The sequence below is a fragment of the Mytilus edulis genome, chromosome 6, assembly GCF_963676685.1.
Source record: "Mytilus edulis chromosome 6, xbMytEdul2.2, whole genome shotgun sequence".
Lineage (NCBI taxonomy): Eukaryota > Metazoa > Mollusca > Bivalvia > Mytilida > Mytilidae > Mytilus > Mytilus edulis.
In genome coordinates, this window is record NC_092349.1 from 22,745,853 (window position 1) to 22,755,210 (window position 9,358).

General features: G+C 30.2%; 1 long non-coding RNA gene across 1 annotated transcript; it reads left to right on the forward strand.

Moving 5' to 3' along the window:
• The first annotated feature begins 2,912 nt into the window (after positions 1-2,912).
• Positions 2,913-8,054, forward strand: LOC139527363 (uncharacterized). Its single transcript, XR_011665340.1, has 2 exons — positions 2,913-2,996; positions 7,340-8,054. It is a non-coding gene; the product is annotated as an uncharacterized lncRNA (long non-coding RNA).
• Positions 8,055-9,358: the final 1,304 nt, after the last annotated feature.

A 9,358-nucleotide genomic window follows, 5' to 3' on the forward strand; every position in this document is an offset into this window, starting at 1 on the left:
ACCGTATTAAAACATAATTGATTGATTGTTTGCTGCTTAATGTACAGTCACACATACATCATCATGATATGAATAATCTAAATCAGGAAGAGTAACGTGAATTGAATTTTTTTTATCTCGTAATCAAATGTTTTATACAGGTACATGAGGATATAGGCTGTGTATACATATTTTGACATGTTAAAGTTCCCTGTAAAATTTTATCATGTACCCTGTATGCATAGAGTACTAAACCTACTACCTCTATTGAGAATCATAAAAAACATCTAAAGAACAAAGACAATTTTAAAATGACAGACATGTATAAAGACATGTATAAACCAATACATATTGCAAACAAGAACATGTGGTATGAGTGCTTATGAGACAACTCTCAATTCAAGTCGCAATGTTTTAAAAAAGTTAATAATTATGGGTCAACGTACGGCCTTCAACACAGGGTCTCGGTTCACACCAAACAACAAGTTATAAAAAAACCCAAAATGACTATTGTGAAACTGTTCAAACAGGCAAAACAATGGTTTAATCTATATACAACACGAAAAGGAGTCACACCTATGAACAGCATCAACAAACGACAACAAACTTCAACCACTTAACAACAGGCTTGTGACTTAGAGAAGTGCATAAAATACCTGCATGTACATGAATATATAAATGTGCGGCACTCAGGGCATTCATATGCATCATGTCAGCGTATGTATCAACACATCCAACATCATGAGCCAGTTGTAAATATGCAGTAACTGCGATTCTGTTGTCTTGGACTAGATCCACAAACTTTGTATGCTCACTATCATAAAACATAGGGAAGCTCAGAATTTCCAACAGAGTCAACACTCTCATTAATACATGGTAAACCTCTGTGCCTGATAATGCGCGCGAAACTGCCCTATAAAAACAATTGCAATCACCGGGTATCTTAGCGGGAAACAACTCTTCTTACACAACTGGGTGGTATCTACGGTATAATAGGTCATTTCATATTTTTAATCACATTCTAAACAACTTTTCAATAAAGGAACAGTAAAAATACACAAGCATAAACAATATTACGAAGAGGTAACACCTAGCCGTAAGGCGTCAAAAAGTAGACCAAACACGTCTTTCCCTTTTCCTTTTCTTCCTGTTCCCCAAAATTATTTAGGAACATTATGATTAATATAGCCACTTGTTGATATTTATGTCGGTCTCTTAAAACTTTACATTGGATGAATTTTAGTTTTAATATGTCTGCCATTACAAAGGGCTTCTGGTCTTCCCATGATTTCTTTGTCTTCAATTTCTTTGACACTATTTTGGCTTTTTTGGAATCTGATACTTGCTTTATTTGGTGCAACAATTTATAATCTTGGTCGTGGTTACATTTTATACACTGATATACGTGTTCTACGGAGGGATACGTGTAGTCTTCGTTAAAAAAGTTGGTGAAGATAGAAATTTGACAGAATGTCATGTTCGCCTGTTACATAAGTAATTATTTTATAATTTAAGATCTCAATAAGTAGAATTATATATGTTTTAAACTTATTTATAAGCATGCAGCTCGGTGTTTAAACATAGTTCACTGATTAATTTCAAACTAGTAAATTAATGACTTATAACTTGGTATTTGAACAACAAACAGTCACAGATTAATTTTATCAATTTATGATCTTGAAAACAATTCAGTAAATTAATTACAATCAATGGTAGGCAAATTGTGAGTGATAATTTAATAAATGAAATTGTCGATAATTAATATGAAATTAAAACTTTGAACTGTAGTCAAAGCCAGATTTAATTTACATTTTTTGTATAAATAGAATTAGAATATCAGTTAAAAGGGATGGTCAGATGTCCAGTTGAATAGACGTGTTTTTTTCGTAGCTCCGAAATCACCGACCACTGTTCACATACAACGTTATTGTTATTAAGTATAGATTTATTTCATCTTTAATATCTAATATGTAATACTATTAGATAGCAATTAATACTTTATTTGGTTCCAATAACTAATATTTGTACTAATTAGGATTTTTTTTGTTAATTTAAGTACACTGATATAGTGAGTACTTTTCATAGATAAAAGTTCCCACCATTGTTTAGTAAATACATTAGTTGATAACAAATATTCCTACTCTGATCGTTTATATCTTGTTTTCTTGATAAAATAAGAAAAGATAAACATGGCTTTTAGTCAAAGTTTTGATGTTGATGACTTTATAGATAATATTGTTTATTACGACCGTAAAAAAAGTAAAGAGATTAGCTCTGAAATTGAGTCAAGTGACTCAATGGTAGAGACTTCTATTCAGGATTCGGATAGGGAAACACTAGACACACCTTCACCGAAAAGTCTTCCAAAAAAGGAGGATAGGTTCTACTCCACCTTTCAATATTTCGTATAGCCAAGCAGTAAGGTCTACGGTGAACCGCAAACCGAAAACCATGGTCAATACAAACACCACACCATCTAAACCTAAGAAATACTTGGTAATAATGCAAGCCCAAGAGGTAGAATTGGGACAACAAAATCCAACTAAAGTCCAAAGACTTATACAGAGTCTAGATTATGGTACACCAAAATGGGTTAATGGTACAAGAAGTGTTTTTTTTTTTTTTTTTTTTCAACTTTAAATATTTTATTTCATTCCTGGTTGTGAACAATGTCCCTTAGCGCTACAACAATGACGCTAAGGTTCCTCCCTGTGTTGTTAATTGCTAATAAAACCAGGGGATTTGATTAGCAAAATATACTTTATATTTATATCTTTTGTTAGTTGCATTTTACAAAGTATTCATACGAGCACACAATACATACATATTATTCAGACAGTGATCCTATATATAAACAATCATATAAGAAAGAAATTATAATAAAAAAAAAAACAAAAAGACGGATTTTTGTCCGTCATTTGTTTTGATTGTATAAAACTAGTTTAACCGAAAGTAGAATGATCAAGAATGATCAAGCATGGTCGACCTCATGGCTAGACGAATAATTTTATGAAGTGGTGAGTAATTTATAGCAGTCATCAAGTGACTTATCAAATGTGTAAATTTCTAAACTTATAATAATCAAATATTTCTGGTAAGTAATAATGAAATATATTGAAGAGATCAAAGAAGGAGCTATTGACCCCTGATCTTGATTGATTTGTAAATTATTGATTGATTGATTCTTTGTTATTTAAATACTGACTGAAGTATTTATATTAGATCTATTTCTCCTAAAAAATAGATATAATCAAAGTTTGGATATTTTCCTCTGAAATTTTTTCAAAAATAGATTTTCTGGATGATATAACATTTGTGTTTCAATCTCATTTTTTAGAACTGACAACATGTTCACAAATTTAGTTCTCTTTTCTGATAAATAAAAACATTTATAAATCACAAAACAAATCATTGTTATGACATGATTAAGTGGATTATATTCAATATCTTCAATTTTATATCCAAGCACAAGATTTTTAAGACAGAAGACATGTTGGTCTATATTGAAATACATAAATATGTCATAAATTATTGACCGATAATTTTTTACCCATTTACATTCAAAGAAAAAATGATTATAGTTATCACATTTGGAACAAATCACACAATTTGGATTATCAGATATTTTCCAACGGTGCAAATTAGAATTAATTGCTGTAATATTATGCAGTAATTTCCATCTAAACATTTTCATTCTATTATCTTTTAAAAAATGGAACGTAAAAATAAGGTTCTTCTTTATAAAATAAGTAACGTTATCAAAAGTGAAATGATTTTTCCATACATAGAATCCTACTGGGAGCTCTTTATTAGATATAATTAAAATATTATATATTTCTTTGAATGAAATTTTGTCCAGATTGTAATACAATCCATGGCTATTCATCTTTATATCATGTTGAAAATGAATTTTAGTATTTAAAGATGTTTTACTCTTTAATTTTTCTTTCCAAGATTTGGGTATGGCTTTACGTAAAATACATGTTTCTGCTATCCAATTTTGTTTCCTTTTAAGTTTGTTTAAGATTTTTTTTTGAAATTTCTCCTTTATCGTCAATTATATCGTTTATAAAAAAATATATCTTCTTCTATCCAATGTTTAAAGTACAAACTTTTGCCTTGATTCTTAATATATTGATTTCCCCATATAACTTGTTTCCGGATATCTAAATAGGTTTCAGGTTTATTTGTCTTCCATTTTTAATCCAGCATTTTAAGATTTCTTAGTAAAAAGTAGGCAGGTTTTTTATGTTTTCTAATGATTTATGAGAACCCAGATTCATTTTAAATATAAGGTTTTTACCCCCAAACTCACTGAAATAATTGGTTGGAATAATTTTCCAGTTTGCCCAAGTTTCATCTGTAAGTCTTTTTACCCAATTTATTTTCATTGCCTCAATGTAAGAATCTATATCTGTCATTTTTAACCCCCCTTCTAAATAATTTTTTCTTAGCACTGAGCGTTTAACTTTCTCACTACCACCCTCCCATAAAAAATTATATATCATCTTCTTAAACTTAGATATAGTTTCTTTGCACAGATTTATTAGTGATGCAATATATGTTATATTAGGTATGACAAGTGTTTTGATGATAGTGATTTTACCAATCATGCTAATTTTCCTTTTTTTCCAATCATTAATTATTCTTTCTGATTTTTCCAACTGTTTTTCTGTATTAAGTTTTTGACATTCTTTCTTATCAGAGCCAAAATAAATACCAAGACTTTTTACGTTATGTTTCCAATTGATATTTTCAAATTTGTCTTTGCAGTGTTTAAGTTTACCTAGCCATATACCTTCTGTTTTGTTTCTATTGAGTTTGAGTCCTGACAGCGACCCAAAGGTTTCAATAATATTAAGTGCATGCTTTATTTCATTTTTAGATTTTAGAAAAAGAGTTGTGTCATCTGCTAATTGTGAAATTTTTAGACTATGAGTTTTTTTATCAATTTTGATTTGTATTCCTTTTATATCATTAGAGTCTCTTATTCTGCAAGCAAGTAATTCAACTGATAAAACAAACAATAAAGCGCTTAAAGGACACCCTTGTCGAATTCTGCGCTCAATATTAAAGGTTTCTGAAATCCACCCGTTATTTAAGATACATCCTTTTATGTCATAATATAGGGTTTTAACCTACTTCTGAAATGATTCATTAAACCCAAATTTCTTTAATGATTCCAGCATAAAATCCCACTCCAGTGAATCAAATGCTTTAGAAAAGTCAATAAATAGTATAGCTCCTTCAATATTAAAATTTTCAGAATAATCTATGATGTCCTGAATTTGACGCACATTGAATCCTATATAGCGATTTTTTATGTATCCATTTTGGTCTCTATGGATTATTAATGGTAAGATTTTCTTAAGTCTTTGTGCTAAAGTATATGTTATTAATTTCACATCTATATTTAATAAAGTTATTGGACGGTAGTTATCCAGGGACAAAGGGTCATTTTTCTTATAAATTAATGATATAATCCCAATCTTTTGGGTATTAGATAAAGATTCTTTATCATAACAAGTATTAGAGACTTTCAAAACTATGTTCTTTAGTTTTGACCAAAATTGTCTGTAAAACTCTACAGTTAAACCGTCTTTCCCAGGTGTTTTATTTAGTTTCATTTTAAAAATAGAGGATGTTAACTCTTCTAGTGTTAATTTACCATCTACTTGTTTACTTTCAGGAGATGTCAAAGAATGATTTATCTTTGTTCCTTCAGTATATGATTTTAAGATTTCAGTATCAGGGTTAGAGCTTTTGTATAGGACTTTGTAGTACTCTTTACTCATATCAAGAATTTCACTTTGATCTACAGTTACCTCCCCATTTGGGACAATAACTTATTAATAGATTTTTTTGATTGCCTGTGTTTTTCTAAAGATAAAAAGAATTTTGTATTTTGTTCACCTTCCTCAACCCATTTGATTCTTGACCTAATTTGAGCCCCTTTTGCTTTTAATGAATATATTTGGTCTAGTTCATTTTCTAATTGTTTAATTTCATTTAAAAGATTATTATTTGTGTCTGTGGGTAATGTATCTAACCTATCGTTTAAAGTTTAAATTTCGCTTTCCAAAACATTGATTTTATTTTTTCTTTCTTGGCTTTCGATTTAGAGTATTTAATTGTAGTGTCTCTGATTTCAATTTTGAACAAGTCCCACTGAGTAAGAAGATTTTCATTATTAAATTTATTCTCATACTTATCAATCAATTTATTTATTATTTCTTGATTTTGAAAGTCAGCTAATATACTATTATTCATTTTAAAGTAACCCTTTCCTCGATTACTTGAATAAATATCTACTTTTAAAGAAATAGCTTGGTGGTCTGTACTTGAAATGTGAGCTGGTCTGATGTCAGCTGATACTGTCAGCATGCGTACTTGTGAACTTATTATAAAAAAGTCAATTCTACTTGCCTCATTTGTAGAATTTTTTCTTTTCCATGTATATTGTTTTTTGGTTTTATTTAATAGCCTCCAAATGTCTATCAGTTTATTTGTTTTAATTACCTGTTTAAGATTATTTACTGGTTTTTTAAACTTTTTATGAAGATTTTGATTTTTTGTATCTAAACTAGATAGACGGTCGTTCATATCTCCTCCTACAATTAATGCACCAAGACTGTGCTCTTCAATTAAACCTTGTACTTTTTTAAAGAATGTGTTCCTTGCGTGGACTTCATTTGGTGCATACAAGTTTAATAAAGTAAATATCTTATCTTGAATTTCCAAATTAATTAAAATTATTCTTCCTTCATTGTCACAAAATTCATTTATTATTTTAAAATCGAGTGTTTTGCGTATAAAGAAAGAAACACCTCTCGAATTTGTTTTGCCTAAACTGTGATGGTGTTTTCCATGAAATTCATTATTAATTTTCGTTATAATATCTTTTGAAAAATGGGTTTCTTGTGCCATTAAAATGTCACACTTTTGTTGTTTAAACCATGTGTATAGTCTAAAGCGTTTATCCTTCTTTGCTAACCCTTGACAATTTAATGAACAAATATGAAGATTTTTAATGTTCATAGTAGTTAGTTGTATTTGTTGTTATAGAAAACAGTTCTAAAAAAAACATTTAAATGCCAACAGAAGTTTTGTTTATCGAGCTTGATCATGACCCAGATAAACACCAGGTTATTTATAGATCTATATATAGCATTGTGAAAGGTTAAATCTATTTTTAGTTTCATTACTGACTTTCCGAAAATCTCTCTTAATAGGTAATTGAAATGTACCGGATTTAGATAGTTTTGAAGTGTAATTATTTTGATGTTAAAATTGACACTTACGGTATTTATATATAATATGCTACCTTCTACCTTGTAACAAATTTTCTTATCTTTTTCAGATTCAACATCAAAGATTGATGTGTTGACCTTGTATGAGTTAACGACTACCTGAATTATTTTTACAGTCAACATGTGCATGATATGGAATGTAAACAAATGAATAATTCTAGGAGTATTTATATTTGAAACATTATATACAGGATTTACATTACAATATAGTGTGGATACATCATTATTTTGTGAAATTGATATTCTACATGTAACTGATATCGATTTTAACCATTTATGGAAATTTATAAATAGACATACTAGAACAATGGACCTTGACAGTATCTTAATCCCAAACTTAGAACTATAAAATTGAATTAGTTTACTGCCGAACTGAGATCCATATAAGTGAATTATATTGGACATTTCAACAAAATCTTTTAAAGTGATGCTGATGCTTTTACAGTTCATGAATGCCGTACCAGTTTCAAGCGACTTATAAACAGTGTTTGTTTCTGATAGAGTTTTTGTCTCTTTATTCAAAAGATTGCTTTTACATTCTAAACAGTCTTCATATAGACTTTTATCTGTATTTGAAATATTTACCATATTTTTAAATAACTCTTTACATGTACTTGTATTTAATTTTTTCTTCTTTGAATGTATTCTATCTGTTATATAGACATCACACTCACAAATTATGTTTATGTTAACATTATAGACACAGTCTATAGTTACATGAAAAAGTAAACAAAAATATATATACAATTTGAAAAAAATTAAAAACATATTTTATAGAAAATGTTTTTTGTTTTTTGATTTTTTTTGATATTTTTTTCTAGAGGAAATTAGGATTTAGTTTTTTTCACAGGTTCCTCTCTTGCATGCAGCTCATCAGTAGGGGTGGTTGCATTTTGTTTATTTCGTGTTCTTGTCTCATCATTGGGTTTTTGAGAAGGTGTCCGAAAAGCTTCTTTTAAGAAGTGATCCATTCTTTGCTGATCACCAGAAGAACGGTGTTGTTTGTCTTTTTTGTTTTTTTGTCGTTTAGCTTTTCTAACCTGCCTCTTTTCGTCTGTAGAATATGTATGAGAAGCTTTCGGATTTTCTTTTGATTGATTGTTTTGATTGTTATTGTCTTGTTTCTCTGCTGTTTCACTTGCAACATGTATTTGTTTGTTGAATGTAAATCTGTTTTTAGAATTCGACAGATCTGGAGATTGGTGTTTAGTATAATTTCTGTTTTCCTGATCAGGCTGATGACTAGATTTGTTGTCGGAATCAGAATCGGATTCTGATTGGCTGTCTTCACTGGAGGAGACAGTTTCAGCATTACAGTATTGGGCTGTATGGCCGGATTTGCCACAAGTTTGACACAACCAGTCATTCGGACAAGTAGTGCAGTAATTTGATTTATGTCCACTGCCTCCACAAGTTCTGCATACCCAGTCATTTGGACACTCAAAAAGCTTATGCCCCTCTTGCAGACATTTGTTGCATTTGACTGCTTTCTGAGTGTCTTCTTGGCCCTTGTGGAGAACTTTAGCTCTATATTTGCCAATAAGAAGAGTTTTTGGTAATGGTGTGGGGATAGGATCTCAAATAGCAAAGCGATCACCGGTCTGACAGTTTGTTAGACGCCCATCAACTCTTAACCTCTCCCTATTTATTTTGTGTACAATACAGTTCTTCTCTTCTAATGCTCTTTGGATTTGTCCATCATCCGCTGAGCAGGGTATATTTTTTACTCTCACCCAAATGTTTGATGGATTTTCATTATTAGCTACCATAGGATTTCTGGCGTAAGTTTGAATCAGCTTCTTTCGAATGACAATACCATTAGTAAGCATTTTTTCCCTGTCCTCATGATTATCAAAGTATAACCTCCACATCCCCCTCACTCTTTGTAAGCCTTTTAAGTGACTGGGGTCTACAAGGCATTCAACTGCTTTATATAGTTCGACATGCGTGAGATATTGATCTCTTGTGGGCTTACTAGAGCCAAATAAATCATCTTCCATTATGAAAATTGGTTTTACGTCACTTACTGACTGATCTTTTGAAGATGTATCTTCGGAAGAGGCTATTTC